The sequence below is a fragment of the Rattus norvegicus genome, chromosome 3 (genome assembly GCF_021556685.1).
Source record: "Rattus norvegicus strain SHRSP/BbbUtx chromosome 3, alternate assembly SHRSP_T2T, whole genome shotgun sequence".
NCBI lineage: Eukaryota > Metazoa > Chordata > Mammalia > Rodentia > Muridae > Rattus > Rattus norvegicus.
This window is the reverse complement of record NC_141536.1, coordinates 135,298,742-135,321,513: the sequence shown is the minus strand read 5'-3', so window position 1 is coordinate 135,321,513 and position 22,772 is coordinate 135,298,742. Positions and strand designations below refer to the sequence as shown.

The window sequence follows — 22,772 nt, the reverse complement described above, 5'->3', positions numbered from 1 at the left end:
CTTTGCTGATGGCCTCCTGTAGTGGTGAGCTCTGACTCCTAGAACTACTCATTTCTCCAACTTTGGGCACAGTGATCTCCCCCATAGACTCACATCTTTGAAGGATTAGTAAAGAGTTGTTGGCTTTTTTAATAGTTTAGTCACCCACGCCCACCCCCCCCCAAGTGCTAGAGATCAAAACCAGGGCTCTGTGCAATCTGGGCCGTCTTCTGCTGAGCTCCACCTGCAACCAGCTTGATCAGTTGTTCTGTTTGGATGTGGCGACTATTCTCAAGCTCTATTAGAACCATGAAAGCTGAGCTGCCAGCTGTAGCTGCCTTGTGTGACCACCCTCTTCCAGCTGCTGGAAAAGGGGCAGAAAACACAATGAAGTCCACTGTCAGGAGCACAAACTCACTGAATTCCCAGGATGTTTTCTGTGACAATGATTCATCTTCATTGTCAATTTGACTGTATTTAGAATCACCTGGGAGACACAACTCGTGATCTGTTTCCTGAGGGGATTAACTGAGAAAAGAAACCCACCTTGAATGTATACTGTACTATCCTGAGCACTGAGGTCCTGGACTAGATCAAGGAGGGAGAAGAAAGCTAACTGAGCATCGCAGTTAATTCTCTCTCTGCCTCCTGACTTCAAACAACATGACCAGCCACCTCTTGCTCCTGTCAGCCTGCTTCTGCTATCATTATGGTCTGTCTTTCTCAAAACTATGAGCCCAAATAAACCCTTTCTCCTTGACTTTCTCTTTGTCAGGAATTTAGTCACGATGACAAAAAAGTTATTAATACAATGATACAGGCTTGAAGTATAATCCATAGAAAGAGGAGAGGAAAAGAAATACATTTATTTTTAAGAAGTACAAGTAGAACTTGGGTTTTTTTTAATTTTTATTCTTATGACAAAATGGTTTGTGTATCAATAAAATGCATAGCAGAGATGTCATAGGAAGGCACTGGGTGAAGCAATGTGATATGATTTGAAAATGAGTCACTTTTGACTGTGTATTGTAAACCTAGGACGATCACTGGAAGAAATGCTTTAAATGAAGTATGATTGGCATACTAAGACCAGAGATAAACTGAACACACAACGTTCAATTAAAACTACAAAAGTCATTGAACAGAAAATGGAACCAGCATGATACAAAGTAATTCAAACATATAATAAAAAAAATTTTTATTGTCCATAGAGAAAAAGAAGACTTTATACTCTTCTAAAAGCAAAGTAAAATCCAGAATAATGTCTACTTGGGTTTCCAGAATGTCAAGAATCCTACAAGACTCTTAGAATTTCCATTACAGCCAGGAGTGGTGGTGCATGCCTGTAATCACATCAGGAAGACAGTGAGTTTCAGGCTAATCTGGATTATACAGGAAAAAAGGTTCAAAAGAATTTTTTAAAAAGAACCTCATTAAAAACCAAGCCTGCCAAGTAAGATCCTCGCACTCGGAGGTCCATATCCAAAAGACAACCTATTATCTGTGCTCTGTATTTTTGCTTCAGAGTTGGTTGAATTCTAGAGATGAAAGATTTGTCTGACCTCTGACCTAGTTGTGTGGGAGACTTCCACTCCTTCACAATGCAGCCCTGGTTTATAACATATCCTGCTTCCCTCAGCCTTTCCAGACTAGTTCATCTCTCTCTTTTTCTTGTTAACAAAAATCTTAGTCTAAATACACAAATTAAAAAACAAGATATGGGTGTGGGGTGAAAAAACCAAGATAGGGAATACATTGTGTACAAGGAACTCTTTTTAAACATATGAAGACATAGATTAAAAGCAAATATATGGAGAAAGATTATGCTGATGCCAGCTCCAGATCAAGAAAAATTATCAGGAATACAAAGGTCATTATATGATGATCACTCTGTCACTTCTCCAAGAACAGATATCAGTCCTTAATAAGCATGAGTCTAATATTACATTCAATGTATGTGGGGTAAATTGATAGTCCTGCAGAGGTAAATGAGCTAGTCCACTGTAATAGTTGGAGGCTTCAATGTTCCTGTGTCAGAAAGTGCAGAACCAGCTTGCAGAAACTGAATAAGGACAGAATTGAACTCAAAAGTACAACCAATCAATTGGACATAATTGAAATCTGCAGCGTATGCTTGAACACACATTCTTCTCCAGATCACAGTGAAACTGCACTGAAGGACACCCCATTCTCAGCCACGAAATAACACAATAACTTCCCTCAGACTATGGTGGGGTAAGTAAAAATCAGCAAGCAAAAGTAGCTGGGAAATCCCCACATATCTAGAGATTTCAAAGCACATATTTTTAAAGTCCTCTAGTTATTAAGAGAGGAAAATTAGGAAAAAAAAGAAAGAAAGAAAAAGAAAAAGAAAGAAAAAGGGAAAAGGAAAAGAAAAGAAACAATAAAAAAAACCCAAAACCAATACAGCTAAATTAAAGTAGATATGGGAAATACTGTAGGCAGAACTGTTCGAACACAGTTGGGAGGCATACAGACATAAGTGGGCAGGGGGTTTGACTTAATCAAAATGAAAGGTACATGAAAAAACTTGATATTGCAAGACACACACACACACACACACACACACACACAAACACACGCGCACACACTGGAGCTAGTAAATACAGATATAAATGAATGAACAGGGGGCTAGTACTCCAGATAAACACTTAAGTTGTGTGATGGCTAATCTCAGTTATCAGTTTGACACACCCAGGAAAAGTGAACATCAAGTGAGGAATTACCGCCATCAGATTGACCTGTGGGGATGTCTGTTGCCTTCTGATTGCTAAGATGGATGACCAATCCCACTTTGAGCAGTGCTATTCCTGGGCAAATGTATAGGTTGTATAAGGAAACTTACTGAATATGAGCCTGGGAGAATAAACTGGTAAGTATGGTCTTATTCTCTATGGTCTCTCCTCAAGCTCTTGCCCTGAGTTCCTGCCTTGGCCTCCCTCAGTGATGAGCAGTAATCTATAAGATGAAATAAATTCCTTGTTCTTAATAATGGTCTTAGTGAATGTTTTGTCACAGAAGCAGAACACAAAGATAAGTAGGAATTGGGAATGGGGGTGAGAGTGAAATGGAGAAATATTCCACTCTGATGGAGGGGAAGTCTTGGAACTATCAAAATATCAATTCTTCCATATTTAATCTACAGACTCGGTGTGGCACCAATCAAATTATCGGAAGATCATTTTATAAATATTGCCAAACTAGAAAGTGCACAAAAGAGGCAAATTATCCAGAATAATAAACTCAATACTGAAAGGATTATAAAAAAACAGACTTATTCACTTTGAGATCACAAAGTTCTGCCTGGAGCAGAACAGAGAACCCAGAGATAAACCCCCACAAAACAGACAATGATCTTCCTCCGCCAATATCAAAAAGATACAATAGGGTACAAAAAGTCTATTTTACAAATGATACTGGGACAACTAAACACCCCGTATAGGGGGAAAAAGAAACAGAAAATTGAATCTAGACAAAGCCTTAGATGCAGTCCAAGAAATTACCTGAAGATGCATCATAGATAGAAATATAAAAGAAAGTTATAAAATTCCTAGAAAAGATAGAAGATAACCCAGATGAACTTGACTATGATTGTAAATCTTTCACATATAGCATAAAAGGCATGATCCATGAAATAAAAATGTTTTATGCCAACCTACTTTATGACATTTAGTCATAGTTCCTTTGGAACACTGTCATGGAGGCTTAGCACACTAAGAGATTCCTACTTATCGATGATCAGTCGGAGTCAGTGCAGAGATTAGAGTGGGAACATGACAGCTGTGCTTTGCAAAGTCATTTAGAGATCTGTGTTTCTCCTACTTGGTCCCTCCAACTTCCTCTGGGAATCTTGGGAAGCTTTAGTGGTGTGAACTGGGCAGAGAGGGTAGAGCATGCAGAGGGCATACTAGAAATAGGCTTTGACATCAGTCTACATCACCGGCTCCCAGGGCACAGGCACATGCCACCACCCAAGCCATAAGAAAGGTGGAGATGTCAACCTCTGAGCAAAAATAAAGGATTTGGGTTTAAAGCCTTATATTTCACCATCACTGCCTTGATACTACCAAAGTAGGTCAGAGAATAAAAGAAAGGAGACCTGGGAAGCCACAGAAGCTTCCTAGATCTGCTGTCCTGTGGTATGAGGAGGAAATGATCCCCATCATTTGTGCCAGGCACAGGCCAGAAAATGCAAGATCCAAAACCCCATCATTGTGTCCTCATTGGTATTCTCCTCTTGTTCCCCATGTTCTCCGCAATCTGGGCTTTGAACACATTTGACCTTGCGCTTTCTAATTCAGCTCTATTCCCTTCTAGATAAAGCAAACAAATGACAACAACGACGACGAAGAACGAACAACGACAACAGGAGTGTTTCCTGGTGAGAGTGTTTGTTGTGTTCTCTGGTACTCTTCATGGTGAACTCAAGTAGAACTGCTATGCTCTGCTACAGTCTGCTGGGAATGTTGGATTGGGCTCCCTGGGAAACAATCTGGGGCTCATTTGAGCCCCCTTGGGAGCTGAATTCTAGCAAGCATGACTGGCTATGGCTCCATCTGTGAGCAAGAGCAAAATGGGCCTCTCCTTCATGAACCCATCACATCTGGAACATTACAGAAGAGGATCCAAGAAGAATAGCAACTAATCTAAGGCCACTTGGCTCAGGCAGTCCAGTCCTCTTTCCCCTGTGACAGATCACTTTCACTTCTCTTTTATTCTAACAAGCATTTAATCAGTAGAGCTGAATGGTATTATTAAAGTAGCCAGCAGGGCTAGCATTTCACACACCCACCTCATTGGGTCTTCAGTGGCTGTATCTCAAAAAAAAAAAAAAAAAAAAAAAGCAGACGTTTCCTTCCCTGCCCAGCCTTTCTAGTGCAAATGTTCTTTTACTCTTGTTTCTTAGAGCACATAACACACTTAGACAATCCCCATGGACATACATATATGGACATACATGCATGTATTCTCATATACAGCTTGCACACATATCACTAACGTATTATGCATCTGCACTGTGGTAACTTGTATGTTCCCACTGCACAGTGAATGGAGAAGATGAGCTTGCCTTCCTGCAGCTACTTACTATATCTATGTCTAGCACTTTGGGTCCAGTCTTTGCCACAGAGCAAAACAGTTAAAATTGCATCAGACCTAAGCCTCCAGCGTCAAATCTATCTTTGGACACACTGCCCAGATGTTTAAGTCTGGAAGAGCTTCTAATTCCTTCCTACAAGAAGAAAATAGATTGAACCCCTAACTCATAAGAGAGAAAGAATGATGATAAGAAGAGTAAGTGCAGAGATTGACCACCATTTTGAGACAACTGCGCATGTCTACTACATTCAATTACCTGTGCCACTCTAGCTGCCAAACTGGCTATCACTGGTTCATTTAATGGATTTTCCGATTCAGAGCATGTACCATATCATCTGGGCTATGAGATTGTGAACTTGTTCCTAAGAATCTTGTGTCATGGTTGCTCTCATCCTCATGCACGCGTGCGTGCGTGCGTGCGTGCGTACGTGCGTGCGTGCGTGCGAGCGTGTGTGTGTGTGTGTGTGTGTCTGGGTATTGGAGGTGAGAACTCCAGATGAGACATAGAATAGGAACATTTAATTATCCATCTGCATAAAGTCAAGACAAAAAAGAATTCTGTCTGTGTCCCAGACCTACAGACACCACCTATTTCTATCAACCATCAGAGACAGGCTGAGCAGAGTGGATGGTTTCTATGCTTGTCCATGGAAATCACAGGGGCAATCAGAGAAAATACTCTAGTGGCATGACCCTATCTCAGAGCACTGCCTGGGAAAGAGTCTGCCTCCATGCCATGGTCCAAGGGATAAAAGTAAGGAACATTATTAGTAAGCCATCATTTCTATTAGAAGATGAGGGCAAAGAGCTGCCATTGTAATAAGGAGTAAACATCCATGGTATCTTTGTTCAAAGAAAGTGTACACTGTCTTCACTGGTCTTAACCTTGACCCTTTGGCGTGGCAATTTTTCCCTCTATTTCATTTATTATTTTAATTGGTACATATTAATTATACAATTTATGCTATGGAATTAGAACTAGGTAATTAGCATCCTAGTGTCTCAACTATCTGACATTGTACTACAAATATTCAAAATCCTTTCTCCCAGCTCTTCTTAAGTAGTAAGGTGTGGATAGCATTTTACTCTACAATACACTAGAACTTATTCCTCCTATCTAACTGAATTTTTATACTCAAGTCACTACTTTCTCACCCCTTCCTTCCTTGCCTCTGATAACCATTATTCCACTTTATTTCTACAGAGTCAGTTTTATTTATCTTCACAAATAAATGAGAACATGAGGTATTTCTCTTTCTATGCCCTGCTTACTTCACTTAATATAATGTTCTCTGGCTACTCCATGACATTGCAATGAAAATATGCTTACCACTGGGGAAATGCACTCAGAGCCACAACTGACCATCTCACCTAATGAATGGCTGTAGTCACGAAGACAAAAACAACAAATGCTAGAGAAAACATAGTGGCAAGCAGTTCCCATGCACTGTTGGCTGGCGTACTGATTGGAACAATAGTCTTAATGAAATGGCCCATGGTTCAAAGTCATTGGAATGTCCTTCTCTTTCTCCACACCCTGATGTTTTTTAATCTAGGTCAAACCAGATTAAAATAGCTAGACATTTCAGGAAAGGTAAAGAAGGGTCAAATGTGCAGACAAGACAATTGTTGATTAAATGGTATCTGTTAGGGGTTGGGGATTTAGCTCAGTGGTAGAGCGCTTGCCTAGCAAGCGCAAGGCCCTGGGTTCGGTCCCCAGCTCCGAAAAAAAGAAAAAGAAAAAAAATGGTATCTGTTAGCAGATTTGCAGGTGCTGTAACTGCTCTAGGGACTCAGTCACATCAGTGAACAAAGCAATGATGTAGGCCATGAGATACCTACATCCTGGAATTGGAAGCCAGTAAGCAGAATCTAAGGGCAGCCCATCATCCCAACAATGAGGGCTTGGGACAGAGAGAAGACAGAGGAGGAGAGAGAGGGTATGGCAGAATTAAATGAAGTACTGGGAGGTCTCCCTGAGAGATGACCCATGGCTTAAGGGAAGCGCATGAGCAAGTGGGCTTGTAGGGAAAGAATGTCCAAGCCTGACATCACAGAGGCCATTGTGGCTAAAAGCGGGTAGAAGGGAGAGTCCCAAATGCTGACACTGAAGAGACAGATCAGAGAGGTCTGAACGGCATGGCAGGAACTTGTCTTCATTCAAAATTAGATAGAAGCAGGGGAGGCTATGAGCACAGGCCTGATAGCAAGTGATTAAGACTTTTAAAGAGATCACTTATTCTGATGCTCTATTAATAAGAGACTATAGATAGACAGGGATGAAAGCCTAGAAATCCAGTCAATTGTGGTGTTTGGAGAAGGGTGGTAGCAGGAAATAAAAGGATGAAACTAGTTCTGCTCTAAGCATCTTGGGATAACAATCTGGTCCAGGTAGAGTATGTATAGCATTTAAGAAGACAAGCCAAGGCCTGAGCTATTACAGTGATGGAGTTCTGTCTGGGTAATGCAGTGGAGCTGGCCCTGATGGTGAAGGCATGGGTGAGCCAGCCCTGAGGGTATGAGAGGAAGAGCTGCTCCAGCTCCTTGCTATATGCAGCACTTGGGAAAGGGGGCCCCAGGTGCCTACACTGGGCAACACAATGAAGCTGGCTCTGGATGCACAAGAGCTGGCCCTGCCTCCTGATGATGTCTGCTTTGGGTGGGTTAGCCAGAGCAGTGCTGCAGAGCTCTCCCTAGTGGTGTGGGGAAAGGGAAGTTGATGGGTTGACACACAGGCCCTGATCCAGGGCTTTCAGTTGGTCCACCTCAAAATCTACATTATCTGTGAACTGTTAGCTGTGAAAGGGCTGGTCCTGCTGACCCAGGTTTCAGGACCTCCATGACACAGGAAAACAACAAGATAACTGAGAGGAGTCCCAGTGAGGATCCAATACTGATGGTGTGGCACAAGCCAGAAACCTCAAACAATGCACATTTGCAAGTAAAGATGTGTGGACAGGGTGTATACTGTAGGACACATTGTAAACAAACTACAGCTTCCACAATGAAATGTTTTCTATGCTTTGTTTTGGTTTATTTATTGGTTATTTATTTTCTTTTAGGGGTAGGTTGCAGGGGCAGAGGGCAGATATAAGGGGATAGAGAAATAAGTGAAAAGGGGGTACATGATATGAAATTCACAAAGAATCAATAAAAAGTTGGGGGAAAAGATGATGGAGTTCTCATTAACCAATGTAGAGAAGGTGGCTAGGTCCAGTCTCAAAAACAAGAATTCTGGGGGTTGGGGATTTAGCTCAGTGGTAGAGCGCTTGCCTAGGAAGCGCAAGGCCCTGGGTTCGATCCCCAGCTCCGGAAAAAAAAAAACAAAAAAAAAAAAAAAACCCCAAGAATTCTTCATTAGCTATGACCTTGAAACCTCCTTAGACATCCTAGTCTTATTTTCCTAGAATTATTTTCAAGGCAGTTGTGAGAGATTGGGAGAAGAATTTGGGCTAAATATATAAACACAGGGGATAGTCAGGCCTGGTAACTCCTGCAACTTGGGAGGGTAAAGCAGGAGAATTGTTACCAGTTTTGGGCTACAGAGAGGAGTCATGTCTCAAGAACAAAAAAGCAATAGCAATTTTAAAAAAAAAGCATGGGGGTCTAAGGATACTGATGTTATTTCAAGTCATGAAAGAAGATAGGATTATCTCTGATGAAAGAAAAGGCCAAAGGACTGAACCTGAGACATCCCATCCTTCCAAGTTGTGAACATGAAAAGCCAGCAAGCATACCAAGAAAGAAAGTCAAGTACTGTGTGGAGTGCTAGAAACCAAGTGTAGAGAATGTTTCAGAAACCAGGAGGCATGCAAAAAGTCAGATGCAGCCACTGAGTCAGGGAGGGTGAAGCTGAAAACTGATGTCAGCTTCAACAGCACGGAGTTCACAGCAGCAACCTTGACAAGAGCAGGCTCAGGTGGGTGCTGGCATTGAACCCCTGATAAAGTGGGATGAAGAGAAACAGGACCACATGATTCAATGTCCCGAGTGAGGCTTATCAAAAGGTTTGCTTCACATGAGGAGCAGGGAGAATGAGCAGTAGCTGAGGAAGAAGAGTCCTGAGAGATATTTAAGCTTGTTGGAGGTGGGAGTAGAACTGAGCCACTAAAAGGCAGGCACTCAAGGAGAGAGGATAGGGCAGTGCAGGCAGAAAGTCAAGTTTTCCCTCATTAGATAGAGTTTGCCCATCTATGAAACAGGCAAGCTGGCAGAAAGGATGCCAGGAGGGTAAGCAAAAATGGTGACAGGTAATCTTCAGGGTGGACCTGGTTGATTATATTTTCTCAATGAAGTTGGAAGGGAGAGATGCTGGCAGGTTAAGCAGAGAAGCTATGATGACATAGCCAAGGTAAGAAGACGTAAGAGAGAGTGAATATGGGACCAGCAATAGTATTTCCAGGCATTATGATTGATCCAAAGGACTCCAGGCCAGGAAGTCAACGCCACACCTGTTCTCTGGTGTGTTGCTTTGAGTCATGAGTCCAGCAAGGAGTAAAAAGAAAGCTGGAGTTAGCTAGCCAGCAGGAAAGAGTAAGGTTGTGTTTATGGTAATTGTCCATGAGATTTGAGCCTGGTCAGGAGCAGAGGGAAAAGGAACAAAATGGAGATGTCAGTAACAGATTGATAAATCCCCTTATCAACTAAAAGACCCCCTCTCTGTATAAATTCATATATCTTGTTCCCTTCCTCCCTCTGCCATATGTATATGATATACACATATATATCACATAACACAAAGCAATGGTGTTTAGATTTTAGAAAACAGACAGTTCTGATAGGAGTCCCAGAGAGATGAGAAGTATCACATAAACCTATGACGCATAAACCCAAAGCCCAGGAAGAGCTTACATGGAAGATGTTGTCTCCTATGTGAAAAGTATCCTGAAAATTGGTGCAGAAGGTAGAGCAGCCAAAAGTATTCAGGAGAGGTTCACAGATAGTGCCATGTAGCTGGAAGCCCTTCGGGTCTCCAGCTAAACAGACTTGAGTGTAAGAAATATCTCCACTTTGGTCTGAAGGTCTTTACCAAAGCTTGTGTTAAAATTTGATCCTCACCCCACTGGGAGGTATTAAGAGATGGGACCAGGGGAACCTTCCAGAAGTGACTAAGTCCTAAGAGTTCTGCTCTCCTGAATATGTTAATATCTTGGTAGGCAGATGAGGTATCAAGTCAGTGACTTTGCTAACAAAGCAATCTCCCTCCACCTACCTTGGTCTTCCCACCATGTAGTGGCTCAACCATGTGTCCCAGCAGAGTCCCCATCAGCTAGAAGGTCCTGAGATGCTACCCTTTGGTCACGAGCCTCCAGAACTGTCACCTAAATAAACTACTATTCTTTATAAGTTACCCAGTCTGGGAATAAAAGAGAAGAGGGGAAAACTGTCTTGTGGGACAGGAGACTCAGTACTGCCCTTCCTTCACACACAAAGAGGTCAGAAGTCACTGGCTCAACAGGAAATGAAATGAATAGATCTGGCATTTCCTAGCAAAGCTTAAATGCAAGGTCCTCAGTACTGTCCAAAAGCAAGGCCCTCAGTACTATCTAAATGCAAAGTCCTGGGTACTGTCTAAATGCAAGGTACTCAGTACTGTCTAAAAGCAAGGTCCTCAGTACTGTCTAAAAGCAAGGTACTCAGTACTGTCTAAAAGCAAGGTCCTCAGTACTATCTAAATATAAGGTCCTGGGTACTGTCTAAATGCAAGGTACTCAGTACTGTCTAAAAGCAAGGTCCTCAGTACTGTCTAAAAGCAAGGTCCTCAGTACTATCTAAATATAAGGTCCTGGGTACTGTCTAAATGCAAGGCGAAGCAGAGTAAAGGGGTAATTATCAGGACCTGGGTGTGGGGTGGGGTGGGGTAGAAGAAGAGAGGAACAGTTAAGTTAGAGAGGGTTCACCAGTGATCCTGAAGAAATGAGAGTACCACAGTCCCTAGTGTGGCTCATTTGGAAACAGTATACCGTGAGCTAAGGGAACATACTAGAAACTAAAAGCAGTGAAGTTTGCTCTCGATGGGGCCTGCTTTCCTCCCAGGCTTGTTAAGACTGTCTTTTCTCTCCTCATTGTTAGCGTTGCCACACACTCATCCTAGCTTCTGGGGACTCTAAGAAGAGTCAGACTGATGGCATCCGACCACCGAGCCACACTCAGGGAGAAGGCCAAGGGCTTTTGCTTATAGGATCTAGAGCTTAGGGATCTGGAGGAAATCACAGGTTGACAGTTTTATGTCTTCCTCCAAACAAGCAGCTGTCTGAATCCCAAGGCACTTCTCACTAGCACCAGGACAATAGACAAGGCTGCCTACCACCTTAACACCATCTGGGCTCCACTGCCTGGTCTCATGGATGGGGAAGTGAGAAAGCCAACGAGCTCCTTCCATCCTGACCCTCCCGATTGCCCCAGTGAAAAGCTGTTCACCCTCTGACAGAACAGGTTCTCCATCAGACCTGAGCCGTGGCTCACCAGCACAGTGACTAGTGTTCACGTAAGAAGGGTAAGGCCTTGGCAAACAGATGTGGCGTGTGTGAGCTCTGGGTGGGGTGCACGGAAAGAATGTGCCCAGCTGCAAAAAAAATCAACTTCCAGTGTCTTCTGTTGCCCTCTGCTGCCCTCTGCTGCCAATTATGCTTCATTGCAGTTGGCGTTTAGGAGTGATTTCTCTTTCACCTTCTTTAAGGCATTTTGGATAGTCTTGTACTAGCATAGATGCCCTAGTTGACAACACTTTATACAGTGAACATCCCAGTGACATCCCCTGAAGTCAAGACTTGTTTTTCCTGTCAGTTCTGGAAAGACTTGTAGCAGCAGTAGTATTGATTGATCGGATTCTAGGAAGCCCATGATGATTATCTCAAAATCTGTACACACTCTGATCCACAACATGTACAGAAAGGAAGCTGTGAGTATGTATTCCTCTCAGCAGGAACATGTTAAGGGCCAGTCTGAACTCTGGCTTCAACCAGGCCCCCAGCTCTTTGTACAGTCACAGCTCTGGTCATCTGAATACTAAGAGATGGAAATTTGCGTGCTTCTGGTCTTGCATGACAGCAGTTGTGGCCCTGAGGTTACATAAGCACTTGCTTAAGTGAGTCGCCTGGCTCCATCCTCACCGACCCACTAGGTGGCTTCTGTAGAATTTTCCTTTGCCGGGATTTACAGGAACTGCTAAGGACTTGGCTGCCTGAACTAAATGTCAAGACTCTACCTTTTCATAGTGGGTATAGCTCGAGTCTGTGTGGAACACCTGTCACCGTGGAAAATGGAAGTCAAGACAACATTCAAATCAGTGCAGATGCCAGCTCTCCCAGCTATTGCTCGCATTCTTCACCAGTTGTACAGCACACAGCTCTCATACAGCGTGGAAATAAGTTACTTTAATCACTGTCCCAAACAGGAAAGGATCTCTCCATCGACAGCACTTGGTAGGGACAGTCTGAAGACTGTCACCTCTCCCATGTCTCCTCTGTGCCAGCTTTCCACTGTAATTAGCTTGTGAAGTAGTCCTATGTAGACCATCCATCAAGTTCTGGTCTACTTTATGGCCCCGTAGAAGCATGTGGAGCGGTGGTGAAAGAGAAAGGGACATTGCTAAGAGACCACCTGAGTGCTGAACTCAGAAGCCTCCAAAACTAAGAGCACAGATAGGGAAATAAATGATGTTTTCCTAACACGGAGAGTATTAATTAGATCCAGCTATTTGCCAGCTAAGTGCCAAAAGGGTCCCTGGTAATTAAAAGAACTAATCAGATTTTCAAAGGGCACTCATACCATGTAAACATGAGGGGATTATACTTGATGTTCTCAGTATGTCATTTTAAGCTGTTAGGGGTGAAGTGCTCTGGCTGTTTAATCTTCTAGAAGAGGCAACACCAGCCTATTACTTGCCCACCCTTGGGAGGGATAGAGGAACCCCAAACTGCCACCAAGTTCTCCCAAGCTTTGTTAGTGCCCAGAACAAATAGAACATGTAGACATCAGTCCTACTGCTCAGAAAGCTATATAGTTCTTCTAGCTTGTTTGTTTGGCTTAATCACTCCAATTGTCACTAAGTCCATATTATTTTATTTTTAATCTCCGCCCCCTGTCAGCGTTTGCAAAGCGCATGAGCCCAGCGGTCGCTGCTATCTCCAGAACAATTCGGTCCTTCTCAGACTTTCTTTTTAAGTGGTTTCCATTAACGTTTGGCCAGTGAGAACTTAGGACAAGAGACAGAGAAGTAGCCACCAAGCTGGTCACAATAGGTCACAGTTACAATTTCAGTACTTGGAAGGCTGGGGCAGAAGGATCAGAGGATCACTGAAATAGCAAGGCCAGCCTAAGCTACATAGTAAAACCTCATTTCCAAAAAAGAAAGAACGAACATAAAAGGGGAAAAGAAAGAACTGAAAGGAAGGAGAAGCTGGGGTGTTTCTCTGCCCCCTCACTTTTCATGGTGTCCCTGGAGGACTAGTCCCTCCTTTGCCACAGTCATAGCCAGATGGTCTTCTCCTGAGTGCATTTCATTCGGAGACTGATTCTGGCCTCTAGAAGGCTCCCCACTGTCCTCACTAGCTCATGGCAGATGCAGGGCATGCTAACTCACCTATCAGTTGTTCCAAGTGTATGAACAGTGCTTTGTACTGAACTCCTCAGCCTCAATACATATCATGGGCTGTTTCCCTAACTGGAACTGGGGACTGCAAAGCCCAAGATCAAGGATTCTGAAGGTCACGTCTGGTGAGAGCAGCTCTCTGCCTCCAAGATGGTGCCTTGGTATTGCATCCTTTGGGGTGGGATGGAAAGAAACACGATGTCCTTGTGTCTGTGGAAGCTAAAAGACAGAGGAGCCAAAGGCTGTGAGGAACCTCCTATTATCATCCAAGAGGGAACAGCCTTCATGACTTGACCACCTTGAAGAGACCCATCTCTTGCCACCATCCCATTAGCATCGACGAACTTTTGAAGAGGATACAGTCACACTACTTCAGAGACTCAGAAGCCAGGACCACCTATGTGCACATTGTCTCTAACAGTGGCAGTGCATGTGATAGATTCATTCTGGCATTCTCCTGCCTGACACTCACGTCCACTTACCAGTTTTGTGAGCTAAGAGATTGCTAGTGTGGAATGGTGGCCCTCGAAAGATATGGTGACCACAGATGATTAGATAAACAGAGAGAAAGACACACAAAGAATGCACGCACACACGGACATACTCGCATACACTGGAGTTTTCCATAGCATCAAGAAGAATGAAAGTCTATCATTTGTGGGAAAATGGATGGAACTTGGAACCATCATATTAATGAGATAAAACATCTATAAAGGCAAATAATGCTTGCTTTATATATGTGCGCACAGGCATATAACATGTAATATATAACATATAACAGGGATATTTTGGAGGAGAAAGGTAGCTAGAGGGAGGAGACAAGAGAGGAGAATGGTGATAAATATGATCCAAATAAACAGTGCTTTAAACAAAATGTCAACCAACTATGTAATAATAATAATAATAATAATAATAATAATAATAATAATAATAATAATGTAATATCTACACTACGATCCTACATTCATATGCTAGTGCTGGAACGCCCAGCTGGCCACTTGCTTCTCTGGCCTACACCTTTCCATCAGTAAAATGGACGTAGTTCTGCCCTCTTATTTCTCAGGATTGTGTGACGGTTGGATGGAACTGGAAACTGTAAAGTGTTGTAATGAGGAACTGCTGTGTCGGAAGGGCTCGGTCCTGCTGAACAGAAGCCGTATAAGGAGACTTTCACTAACAGGAGAAAGGGTGGAGGGAGAGAAAAGAGCAATATCAGTAGGCAGAGGGACAGACTCCTTCCTGTGTGTGGAGAATCCAAGTTTAAGGTGAAACTTCACTCACCCCCTACTCCCATTGCCTGAGAGAGAAACCTTCCTACAGCAGTGACTCTCAGCCTTCCTAATGCTGGGACTCTTTAATACACTTCTTCGTGCTCTGGTGACCCCGCCGCCATCCATAAAGTTAATTGTGTTGCTGTAACTTTTCTACTGTTAGGAATCATGGTGTGAATATCTGATATGCTGGATATCTAATATTTGTCCTTTGTGGAGGTCATAACCCACACGCTGAGAACTGTTGTCCTAATGACAGTGAGTCACCTAGTTGAAGGAATATGGCAATCTCGCCTGCGTCCTAGCACCCAAAAGCGACTTAGGACTGCCAGATGCCTTCAAAGGATGGCATGCTTCATAGCAGGCAGCCTTCAGTCCTCAGGGAATCCGTCATGAAGTCTGTAGTAACTGGCAAAAGATTGTGTGGAGGGCCATGGGAGCAGAGGCCAACAGAAATGGCAAATTCCAAAGGACAGTGAAGCTGCATGAGCACGGTCTTCTGAAAAGCTGTAGGTGCAGACAGAGTAATACTGCAGGAAATGATGTGAGCTGAGAGCTGGCGAGAGGGCATGATCAATGTCAGTAGGACTCTAGCTGGTGTGGGGAACTGCACATAGAGGCAAGGACACCACAGGAACACGTGGGGTGGGGGTTCAAAAATAGAAAATTGGGACTTAGAAAGGCCTTATAGCATCTAATTTTGTCTGCACTCTCTCCAGAACACATTCCCAGAATTGAGGTGATGAATAGACTCAATCAGAATAGACAGAACAACAACAAACAGAGGAGAAGATGAAACTGGGAAAGGAGAGAAATAAGCCAGGACCCAGCCCTCAAGTGTGATCCATTCTGCCAGGGAGCTCTGGAGATGGTGTCACAGCTAGACCCAGCTAGGGCAGGCTCAACAGCCAGTGAGACATCTGGAGTACTTTGTTCTCTATACAGTAAAGGGTTAAATTTGTCCTAAGAAAGATCTGGTTATTGGCCAGTTTAAGGGAGGCCACCTCTCAGACTTTGGAATGTCCCTGTTGATAAGAGTCTCTTTATTTAGCTAGGACCTTGAGCCACGCCAGATAGCCCCTGCTAACAATGCCCTTTATGGTGGGGGCTTTGTCTGTTTGACCTCAGAGGGTGCTAGAGATTATGGTGAGCCAGGTGAGCAGTCATGGCTGGTGACTATTGGATGCTCAGTGTCCCTGGTTAGTAAATCTCTATGAGTGTGGCTTGCCGCAACAGTGGAGGGAGAACCAGGCTCTGTCAGTAGGGCCATGGGGAAGGAGAGCTAGAGTGCCATAGCTTGATACTCTGAGCCTGGCCCCAGTGACTCTATTCTGCTGATTTTAATCTGCGTCCTGCCATTATACCAACACATAGGTGGTTCTGATTGCCTTTCTGAGTCCTGTGAGTGCTAATGAGTCATGGACTCTCCCATGACTGGTTAATGGTTTGTCCCAGTTCCCCACACAAGCAAAACAATCCATGCCTCAGGACAGACACCCTGAGGTATACAGGCACTGGCCGTTGGAAGCACAAGTGAGCCCCCAAAATGACCGGTATGTCCCAGAATGCTCCAGAATGGCAGTATGGGATGCACCCAACACTGTTGAAAGCTGATGGTTCACATAGGGGTTTCCAATACAAAGCCCTATGCCATCTATCTACAACAAGAATAATCATATTTGGAAAATAAGATTGAGATCATCCGTCATCATCGCTAAGAGTCATCACATGATCCTAGGCAAACCTCCCAAAGTAGTCAGTGCAGAAGAGAACTGCCCATTTGACTGGGGTGACTTTACAGTGCTGTCTCCACACTTCTGGGAGCTGGATCCTGTGAAAAACTGTTGGCGTTGACATCTGTGTTGCTGAGCCAACTCTCAGTTCCTGATCCCACAGCTCCAAGGTGGAGCATCTGAATTCTAACTGGCTCCTGAATAATGCTTCTGGTGGTCCAGCATACATCTGGAAGAGCATTCCTTCACAGGCCAAGGTAGAGGACAGGCTTACCAGTGGGGCAGGCTCTGCCCTGATGAGGGAGATACTAAGTAACAGGGCTAGAGAAAGTGCACTACTTACCATGCCCTGGTTCTCTTCAGTCCATTCTTCCCAGTGTGAGCCCAGAGGAAGGAATTTGCTGGAAATTTGGGGCACACGCTGGAAAGGAACTTGCTGAAAAGCACAGTAGGGGACTATGGAAGAAAGGCAGGGGGCAGAGAAGAGCAATGGAGTGTGGATGACTAGTTAGCAGGCAGACATTCAAAACCTTAAAAGTGGTCCTAGGGGTGGGATACTCGCACCTTACTGGCCCAAGACCCACCGGACTCCATGGCTGAAGGTCCTGCATAGGCTCTGTCTTGCAACGGACCAGGTTGCCATGGAGCAAGGAAATCATGGAGCAGGAAAGACAGGCACAAGCCATGAAAGAGGAAGTGTGCCTTATGGGGAACTGTCCCTGGTGGTTAAAGATGAGCTCAGGCAGGTTAAGGAGTGAGAGCAGTTGATGTGACAGGTTTGACTGATGAGTGAAATAATGGCCCAAAGGAAACCAGGTACCATGAGGCAGGGAAATATCACCTGGGTTGTACTCTGAGGGCCCTTCTGTTTTACATTGTCCAAGTCACAACAGTTAACAGACATGCCTCCTTGACCCACACTTAGCCCACAACGTCCTTAAAAAAATGCATCATTCTAAAAATCCCTTGTTCTTGCCACAAGTTCAACCTGTCTCAAAACTGTTTTGTCTACTCATTTATTCAATTCATTCTATTCAGCGCCTACACTGTGCCGGGATGGATGGTCAGAATATGGAGTCTCTACTCTAGTAGGAAGGATAGAAATCACAGACATACAAATAAGATTGTTGCAGGAGCTAAAGAAGACACTCCATCGGGAAAGAGCGTGGTGTGCAAGCATGAGGACCTGAGTTCAGACCCTCAGCATCCACATAAACTAGACACAGTGATGTATTTGTGTAGCCCAATGCTGGTGAAGTCCTATGGACAGCTAAGTTGATTATCTCTGGATCTATGAGACCCTGTCTCAAAAAAAAAATAATATAGAGAGGGATGGAGGGACAAACACCTGTCAATCACCCACCAGCCTGTCCTATATGCTGAACCTGCTAGAGAGCAAAGGAGCCTGGGGAATGTAGTCTGTGTCCTGTAGTATACAGTATACAGCCTTTGAGCTACTACTCAGGCAGCAGTCTGCGTGCACAATTAGTTCTCAATACGAGGGACAGATTATGTTCATGCTTATTGAAGTGACTCAAAAAAATGAAAAATTTCCAACCAAGTGATGGGGAAGATTTCAGTCACTCTGTGAAGAGACAGTAGGACAGAAGGTGAGGTCAAGATTATTGAATAAGAGTCCAGAGAGATGTTTCAGCATCTGTTGTCAAGCAAGTCTGATACCTGAGACCCACATTGAAAAAGGGGGAAATCATCTTCCCCAAGTTGCCCTCTGACTTCCACGTATATGCCACATGCATACATGCAACAAGAAGACGAATAAATATAATTATTGAATAGCATATGAAAGAAAATATTTGGTAGAGAAAAATACTAAAACCACCACCAAGACCACAATGTAATTGATAAAGAAAAACAAATCAACAAAAGCTTACACTATAAAAATGACCTCTAACGAGAGGTTCCAGTCTGCTGGGCATAGTCGCCATTGGGCTTCTGATTTTTTCCCCAGCCCTGTCCCACTTCCTTTCTTAGATGTGTTTAGTAAACTCTCTGTTTCTATCACTAGCCACACATCCCTGCCATGTTCCCAGTTACAATAACACGGAAATCCCAGCTACCCACCTATAACACCGTCGTCTGAATTCAGCCTAGCGCTCCACCTTGGCAGGCAGCCTCTGTGGTTCTACCCAACACATCAGTCTTGTGGTGGCGTCCCTGAAGTGTGAGCCGCATTCCACTGCACATTTTCTCAGCCACTCATACACACATAGCATTTGCATTGACTCATGTAGCTGAGAGTGGGAGGAAGGCCCACTGAGGGCTCTTAGGAACCCTGGCATCCAGCTCAGATGTGAGGACCGCTGTACCTCTGGCACACAACACAGAAGCAGTCCATATAGAAGGAGACCAAGAACCAGGGCTGCCCAGTTGTCACTGGAGGCTTGGAATCCTCAGAACTGAGTGCTCTGGACTCTCCTCCCCTCCATCATTCTGATTGCTCCTAATACAGCTTCATTCCTCTTCTACATCCCCTTTGTGGTTTCAAAAAGGTTAGGTCGTTGCTTGATAAAAAAAAAAGAGATAGAGCAAGAAATTCAACGAAAGCATTGCTTTTCTTATTTAGCAAACTAAGCCAGGTTAGCCTGGTATGTGCTGTAACCATTCTCCTGGGAGCTTGCTGACAAGCCTATAAATTCCCTAAGTTTTGAAAAGTGGCTACAGACCACACACACTAATATTGCCCATCGGTGACATCACAACCTGAGAATTTTCCTGGGCTGGGCTGAGCTAGTCTCCTGCCATGTGGACGCTTTAACTGAGCCAACTCATGCGTCTGTCCTAGAGCTTTGTGGAGTGAGGCAGCCTGCTCGTTCCTAAAGACCATAGCAGGAGGGTGCATGCTTAACTGCATGACACTATATAACCTGCAGTCACAATGTGTGAGAAACTGAGGCAGCATACGAGCAGTTGAAGCAGGAGGCTCAAGATGTTTGAGGTCAGAGGGGAAGTGCATAGTAAGAGTCTGTCTCAGAAACAACAACAATGATGATGATGAAAACAAAACTGGAAAAATCTATATAGACTGGAGAAGTATTACTTCTATTTACGCAGTTCTGTCAGTCCCCCAAGACAGAGGGATCGAGTCGGTGCACCTCACTTCTCCCTTCTTGTAGATCTCACTCAGCACGGATCTCTGCAGCCCCTTCTCACCAGGGATCCCAAGCTTCAGCTCCCTGCCTGCCTCTGCCTCTTCTCTGTCACTTCTGACCTCTCTTCCTTCTCCCTTACAGGGCCTTCTGGAGGTCCCTTTGCAAATAAAGTGCTTGTCTTCTTATCCTTGTCTAAGATCTGCCCATAGAAAAGCAAGACAAGCCTAGAGTGGAGGTGCAAGTGGGACGCCCTGAGGGAGTGAGGGATGGGCAGAGTTTGGAGGGAAAATAAGCCCTAGAGGAGTGAATGGTTATGGGAAGAACATTCTGCAGAAGGAATGATGTGTGCAAGGGCTCTGTGTAAAGTCTCACAGCATCAGGACCTCCTACAGACTATTCCTATAGGCAAGGCAGAGCAGGCCTCTTCACACTGAAGGGTTATTAGGTGGATTACCATATTGGGGTATTGTTTGAACCTCATATTGAGAAAATTACTCAGATTCCCCACATTGGGAATATTATATTGGGTTCCCCACACTGAAGTTTTATTTGCGATCTACACATTGAGGTACTATTTGGTTTCCCCTACACTTCTGGGGTTCCCTATACTGGTGAGAACTATTTGGATTACCCATGATAGGGTTACATAGGAAATCAAGTCATTCTCATACGGGTGACCTGATATGGGGGATACTTATCTGTATGCCTTGTCTCCACCCACAAGATTCTAGTAATGTCTTCTGTCCTAAAAACCCAAAATGTTCCAGATATTGGCTGCTAACATGTTCTGCCTCCCTTGTACTGCCATAGAAATACTCATTGCCCCATTGGTTCCAAGACTTGTGAATTTTCTGTCTGCCAGTCCCTAGGTCTGGGAAGAAGACCTTCAGGGACACAGGAATACGATGACAAAAATTCCTGGGGTTGGGGATTTAGCTCAGTGGTAGAGCGCTTGCCTAGCAAGCACAAGGCCCTGGGTTCGGTCTCCAGCTCCAAAAAGAAAAAAGAAAAAAGAAAATTCCTTGGTTGCTATTTGACTTTGAAGAGATCTGGCTGTGCCACTTCTCTTATTTGTCCACTAGATGGCGCAAGTGCAATGCAGACACAAAAGGGGTAAGGGGCGGAGAAAGGGTTTCAATCAACCCTTTGATGTTGAGGTATTTTCTAGGGAAACTCTGGCCATTGAATATTCCAGGACCCCAGGGATCTGTGTTTCTCCCGGGTCGATCTATGCGGAAAGCTGAACAGAAGAAGAGGTCGACCATGCATACCGTACATTATTATGAATTACAGCGCTCTGCTCTTGCACTAGTTCTCTGTCTCTGTCTCTGTCTCTATATCTCTCTCCCTCCCTCCCTCCTTCCCTCTCTCCCTCTCTCCTGAAAGATTGGGAATGAACAGACTCTTAACCACACACATAGGAAAACCAGAAGAAGGCCCAGCACACTGTGGGCCCTTGACAAACACGAGCAGCTCTCAGGTCCAGCAATATCCTACACCCACTGTAGCAGGAGAATGTGAGACCCTGAACCTCACCTTCATCTTCTGATAGGCACAGTGCCACGGTGTCTCTGAAGTTACTTAAATGGAGGTTCCTTGTATCTACTAAACAGTGTCAAGGTCCTGTTCAAATCCTTTAAGGTTTGGATTTCTTTTCATGCAATTCACGCTAGCCACTACCCTCATCCTACGCTGACACAGTCAGAGAAGGGACTCCCATCCACAGTCCATCTACGCTCTTAGCCTATCTGGCACCACTTGAAACTCTATGAAATATGGTTCTTCTGTTGTTCTCATTGGTTTTGCAAAAGATGGATTATGAAGTTTAAACTTATTAACCAAAGTGGGCTCAATGAGCTTTGACTATTTTGCAACCTAGAGGACTAAAAAAAATCTTCCATGCTGGCACAATTGGTGGCCCCTCTCAATTTCTCCACGAAGGGGCAAATTCCCTATTGTTTCTGGAATTCAAAAGTCAATAAACTTTCTGTACAGGACTAGAAAGTAAAAAAAAAAAATTGTGACAAGTCCTCAATTATCTCATTGCAGTGCAAAAACAGCCGTGGATAAAATAAAAATGAGTGTCCGGAATATGCACCAATAAAACTTTATTCAAAATGGACAACACCCTGCGCTTGTCCCACAAGGAATATTTTTTCCGACCCCTGAGCAAATGCAGTCTCTTACCTAGACCTGGTTCTGAATTAATTTGACTCCTCAGGAAACTTTTCAACTTAAATTTCTGTGGAGGTGGTGATCACATCCATAGACCCACTAAATAAAGACTTTGGCTTTAATGTGGTTCCTGTTTGGCCCCAAATAAACAATGCTCATTTTTTATAATAACGTGATTGACAGTAGAATAAGTAAGAATGAGAAAGTAAGAATGAGAATAATCCATCTGGAAGTGCTGAGGAAACAGGGTACCATCACTGGTGTTTCACCTCTAATTCGTCACGGAGAGTCGGCAGGTGGCCTACACGTCTGCTCAGCTCCAGAAGTCAACAGAGTGAAACAAGAGTCATAACACTTTCTAGTGTTTCTTCCCATCATCCTGTCGCAGCTCCCACTGGGATGTGTGTTCTGCTTAAACACTGATTAGAGTTCCATGTTGGCATAGGGCTTAAGCGCAATGCTACACTTTCACCACTGGGGGCAGAATCCTGGCCTCGTCCGTATCTACTACTATTCGTTGAACTAACCTGGCCCTGAACTGGAGGTGCTGTGTCTGAGCTGACTCCCCACAGCAAGGGTCACTGAGTTGGAAAGTATATCAGCTCATGGACGTTTTAGTGATACACTTTGTACTCCTTCATTTGCAGTGGGGTTTTATCCTAACAAACCCATTCTAAGGGAGGAAAAAGGCTTTAAAAAATGCATTTAATTCACATCTCTGCTGACTTACTTCTCAACTTCAGAACATGCAACCGTGGCATAGGTTGTAGGAAACCATGCTTCATATTCTTAG

General features: G+C 44.0%; 1 long non-coding RNA gene across 3 annotated transcripts in view; it reads right to left on the bottom strand.

Annotated features, from left to right (window-relative positions):
- Positions 1-19,024, bottom strand: part of LOC120101462 (uncharacterized) — a 314,162-nt gene extending 295,138 nt beyond the window's left edge. The window contains exon 1 of one of the 3 annotated variants that reach the window (XR_015684675.1): positions 18,777-19,024. This is a non-coding gene — a long non-coding RNA (uncharacterized LOC120101462). The remainder of the gene's footprint in view (positions 1-18,776) is intronic. The other 2 variants (XR_015684676.1, XR_015684677.1) reach the window with 2 other exon arrangements.
- Positions 19,025-22,772: the final 3,748 nt, after the last annotated feature.